The sequence below is a fragment of the Onthophagus taurus genome, chromosome 11, assembly GCF_036711975.1.
Source record: "Onthophagus taurus isolate NC chromosome 11, IU_Otau_3.0, whole genome shotgun sequence".
In the NCBI taxonomy this organism is placed as follows: domain Eukaryota; kingdom Metazoa; phylum Arthropoda; class Insecta; order Coleoptera; family Scarabaeidae; genus Onthophagus; species Onthophagus taurus.
Window position 1 is genome coordinate 25,500,332 of NC_091976.1, and position 6,096 is coordinate 25,506,427.

The window sequence follows — 6,096 nt, forward strand, 5'->3', positions numbered from 1 at the left end:
CTTATCATTATAACCTAAAACATAGAAATTAATATATCACCCAAATAAATATTGAAAACTCAATGTTACCTTCGCAAATCACCAGAACATTTCTTAAATTTTGAGACTCATATTTTGCTCTTTTCTATGAATCTCATATTCTTAACATTCAGAATAATTACGGTGTGCTTATGATTTATATACAGCTTTATATATAAGATGACCTGTTAGTACATATTTTCATTTATTTCGCCTCCGACGGTAATGAGCAATTAATATTCTTAATTATTCTCCTCTTATAATGTTCCTCTTCGTCGCTGATTTTTAAGTGTAATTCTTCCTTTTTGGAGTATTTTAATACAATTTTTAATACAACATTGTTTTGCAGCTTGAGTTTATTTTATGACACTTTGTCTTTCTTCTCATTCAATTAGTAAACTTATTCTAAAAAGAATTAATTAAAATTATGATACCAATTTCAAATATAATGTTCATATGCAATGTTGCACGGCATTGTTAAATACTGCTTTGTATTCTTCCTAAAATGTAGAAGAATGTAGATATAAAATTGATATGAAAATCTTTAGCCTAAGAAAATAGAAAACATTGATATCATAACATATCATGTAATGGGAAATTCAAATCAGATTAATACATATCTAATATATCATATCATGTAGGTATTTACATTAGTGATGGAAGATACCTAATTCATTTATCATTTATAGTGACAAATAGTGGATGAACATTTTTATTCACTCACGCTCTGACATGTTCAATAATTTAAGTAGAATTTTTTCGTACTCAACCTAAGTTACTTATATTAGTACTGAAAATATCATTTCGACGCATAATGACATGAGTCTATACCGGGTGTCCCTCAAAAGTGGCTCACCCCCATATTTTTCTTTATTATTGGTGATATAAGAAAACCATTTGGAATGCATAGTTAGGTCGCTAAAACGGATTATTACGACATGAAATCATTCTTTTTGTACTTCCGGTTATACCGGATGTGAGTACTAATTTCGCTATTTTTTTAAATCTATAATCTTTTTTTCTTCAGTTGGGTTGATAGTATAATTTCACATAACTTTTACTTGAAAAAATTTTCACGATCGCTTATAATTTTTGATAAAAAAATTATTTTCGTTATTTTATAACGTTTCAGTACCTTCGGAAAATGTATTACAACTTTTGACGCATAGTAGCTAGGTTAATAGTATAAACTACGTTATGTCCCTCTTGATTTGCTATTTCTCGAGCAGTGATCACTGCTATGCTTTAGTCAGTGGTTCTTTTTTAATAATGGTGTAAATTAACAGTTGTATTAAATTAGTTTTAAAAGAATAACGCGATCAAACAAGTAAGTTTAATTCAATTATTTTTGATGTTTTATTTTTTTCTTTATTTTTTGTTCTTTTATACTAAATGTTCTGTAGCTGATAGTAACTTACAATGTCCATTGTACATTATAATTTGGATTGTTTACTTTATTTTGGTTAAAACCTCTCAGATCACCTGACCTCACACCTTTAGATTCTTTTTATGGGATAAAATCAAAAATGAGCTGTATAATACACCAGTATGGTCTCGTGAGATATTAGAAAATAAATCGAGTTAGAAATTGTATTACCTAAATATCTCCGCAGGAATAACGTCGAGTCGGTAGATCGACAATTCGCAAGATACAATTATGTCAAAATCGAGGCGGGAGCATTTTGAAAATTTAGAAAATTAGTTTTTTTGAACTTACAATTGAATTAAATTTAATTGTTGGATAGCGTTTTTCTTTTAAAACTAATTTAATACAACTGTTAATTTACACCATTATTAAAAAAGAACCACTAACGAAAGCATAGCAGTGATCACTGCTCGAGGAATAGCAAATCAAGAGAGACATAACGTAGTTTGTACTATTAACCTAGCTACTATGCGTCAAAAGTTGTAATACATTTTCCGAATTTTTTTTTTTTTTTTCAAAAATTATAAGCGATCGTGAAAATTTTTTCAAGTAAAAGTTATGTGAAATTATACTGTCTACCCAACTGAACAAAAAAAAATGGTAGATTTAAAAAAATAGCGAAATTAGTACTCACATCCGGTGTAACCGGAAGTACAAAAAGCATGATTTCATGTCGTAATAATCCGTTTTAGCGACCATGCATTCCAAATGGTTTTCTGATATCACCAATAATAAAGAAAAATATGGGGGTGAGCCACTTTTGAGGGACACCCGGTATGTATAAATATGAAATTGGAATTTTTGTACAGAGAATATTTCAAAAAAATATTTTGTTCGATTTATCGCTATCTATACAATTTTCCCATATATCCGATAATTTGTGGATGCCACGCCAAAAAAACGGTTGCTCTTTTGAGGGAAACTAGTTATCAAACCATTTTCGTAAGAAATAAAGCGCTGCGCTTCAAATTAATGCAAATAAGTAGTAATCAAATAAAGCCAAGCCTAGTGAATAAGTTTCATTGTACAGTTTTGCTGTGTATAATAGTACATTAGCATTGATAGCGTTTAGTATTAACGTTTTCGCCAAATTTTACATTGTCTTTCGTCCATGCGATTTGGCTTTGCAGTTGATGTGGTTTCTTGAACGTAATAGATTCTTAAAATATATACATCTATGACCAGTCACAATGGAGAAATGAAAATGACCTTCATTTGTACATGGTGAGCAACATTTTACAACTGGTTTTTCAGTTTTCCTGCTGTCTTTCATTCAGTTCATGTGGAACCCATTTTTCTATCATCTAGGTTTCTTTCAAACGTTTAGAGACGGCTTTCTCATATCACATTTAATTGATGTGGCATTTATCCAACAAATCTTGCTTTTTCGGTGGTCTTTCACATTCTTTGATTCTCACGTGAAAGTCGCCACGTTTGAATTTTTTAAACCACTCAAAGCATACCAAAAGTAAGCTCACCGTAAGCTTCGACAAGCATTCGATGCGATTTTGCAGTGGTTTTCTTCAAATCATAACAAAAAATCAAGCTTCCAGACACAAAATTTGACATGTTCAATGTAATTATAAACTATGTTGTATGAAACTTGAAAGAGTTGCGTTTTCCAACAAAATAAAGATCCTGAAAAAAGAGTACTTATTAATGGAACTAACAATATTTATAAAATACCTATATACATTATTATCTCCGAAATTTTGTACTAATTTTATAATACCCGAGATACAAGGTGCTGGAAATCCCCAAAGGTTAATTTCAGCAAAGAAGCATGATTAAAATTTGCAACAATATATTCTGTCAAGAAGTCAACATTTGTATTTACTTCAACCATATCAAATTTCACAACATCATAGTCAAAAACGCAATCGTGGTAACTCCTTGTTCAACAAACATTGATTTATACCTTCCTTGATCATTCGGTTGATCTAAGAATTCCAACCAAATGAAATTTGTAGGATCAGGTTCTTTGATGATTAATACTTCATTAAAAGATATTCTTATCTACGGAAAACATTAATAAATAGCAATTAATTAATAAATCATCAGTAATGAACTTAATACATGCCGTGAAATAATAAAAAAAATTTTATGCAGCTCATCAAATAAGAAAATTGAGTGCACGACCGCCAAAAGATGCTGTAAGAACTTCAATTACTTATTTCATTAATTATGGAGCAATCAGAGTTAGTTATCTGTTATCCCAAATCTTATTTCCGTCCATTATGCAGCATTACACCATCTCTAAGGGTTTGCTCCTCTTCAATCATAAGAAATGATCGAGGTGCTTAATTGCTTCTTGAAGGCCTTTAAAACTTTAATTCTTCTCTCTTTATTTACAATTTCAAAAATAATACTTATTTCGTTATTACCGTCGAATAAAAATATGTTCTACTAGATATCAGTCAAGTCCTTACTTCTTATTATAATATGGGAATTCCTTTTGCGAATCTTAAAACATAAAAAACAACTTTGTTAAAAAAACATATAGTTTAAAATTGAAATTCTTGGAAAAAATATAGACCGGTAAAAAACAGACCTAAAAATAAGAAAAGAAGGCAAGATCAAATAAAAGAGAAGGTACCTGGTAAAAATCATAAAACGAACCTTTCGCTTCGTTCAGTTTCTATTATGATTTATGCACAAACGTGAGCAGGTACGTAGTGTTCTTGAAAGGGTACGCGAAGATGCCTTCCGAGTACCGAGGGTGTAATAAAATCGGCAAGTTGAAAAAAGGAAGCCTGCTGACAATGAACAAGGTCGGCAAGTTAGCCAAAAAGGGACGGTACGTTCTCATTTAAATAAAGTCCTTTTTTTGTCATTAACTTTTCGGGTACAATTCTACCTTTACTCTTTTTCTTTGTTTTGTCAAAACATCTAAATATAACTTAGATTTTAGAAGAAGCCGAAATATTGTTTGAGCAATATTTTGACATCTTTTAACGACTAAGTTTTATTGTTGAATTTTGTGAATACCTAAAAAGGGAAAGGTTTGCAATTTTTTTTCTAAGAAATTCCAAACTCTTTCTTAACCATCGCATTTTTTTTATTAAACTAATATAGCAAAATATAAATAGTTTAAATTTGTTGAAGTGGACCCCAATAAATTTAACAAGTTGAAATATTTACTGCAATATACGTCAAGTTATCTATAAGTGCAAAACCCGTAAATAAAATACAATCCCCCAAAAAAAACAAATATTATGACATGAAATTGACATATTTTGTAACAATTATACATATTTAATGTAATATATCTTATATTTGCCATATTAAACGCTTTATAGCACTTATAACCACATAATAAACTATTTAAAAAGTGAATTTTTATTTCTGGATTTTAAAAGTAAGTATTCTAAACGGATTGTTATTAAATTTTAACACAATGAGAGTTGGATTAAAGTTATTTTACATGGCAAATAGCGCCGACAAAGTCTTTGTTTGCTTGCTTTTATCAGTTCATGAAATACGATACATAATATTTACTTTATTACAAAAATTCCTTCATCGTAAATGTTGAAAGAAATTTGTTTAAACTTAAAAAAATTAATTAAAACGATTCGGGTTTATAAAAAAAATGATGATTTAATTGAGTTTTCTGATTAACAACTGGCTTTAGGTGGTTTTTTTAAAATATTCCATTGTTATCAATGACTTTCAAGCGCCTCAAAATCCGTCTTAATTCACCTCAGATAATGCGGCATCGATCAATTATACAGTTATTTGACAATAACGCTAATCAGCAATAAAAACATGTCTCGTTGCGATACGATGGAAATTTATGATACGAGAATAATAAGTAAAAAGTCATACAAAAAAGGGAGATTTATAAAAAAAACTTTAAATTTTTTTAATTCAATTTGTAATTAATCGCAGTTTATATCTGAAATCATATAGACGTGTAAAATCACGTATGTGAATAGATAGATAAAAATATGTAAAATTTATGTGACAAAAGCGAATGGTTATACGGTTATAGTGTTATGCCATTTGTCGGGCAATGAATCACCGTTGGTCGCGGGGCGTTCGTTGGCATTGCCACCGCGAAATGTGTCCCACAGGGTCGCTTAACATCCCCCAACCCCGACTATGATTTTTGATTTATGCGGCGGCATTTTGTGTGATTCGTATTATCCGTTATTCGTGATTCAAATTTCTAAAAAAAATAAATGAGGATTAAAAATTAAACATGTTCTTCAACAATTTTCAAAAATTAATTACAGGTTATAAATAGTTTCTTCTAGTTGTTGAACAATACTTGATTTAAGAAAGATTAGAAAAATGTTTATTTTAATGTATATCGGCTGATGATGATGCAGAAAAATTGAAATCAGTAGAGAAGTTTAAATGTAACATCTCGAAACATAAATATTACTATTACAAATTAATGAGAGCGAAACATTTTTGGTAGTTCATTAAGCCTCTATGAGGTATTGGAACAAATTAACTTTATTGAAAGTATTTGCTAAACTTCCGTCATCCATAGCTCGTTTTGTTGATTATTAGCATTAATGAGTACATAATTGAATGAGTAGTAATTCTTAAACAGAATGATTACCATCATTTCTGTTAATTAATAAAGCTTCATCAAATTTCATATTAGCTTATTGAAAAAATCCGAAGTATCCAAATAAAACCTT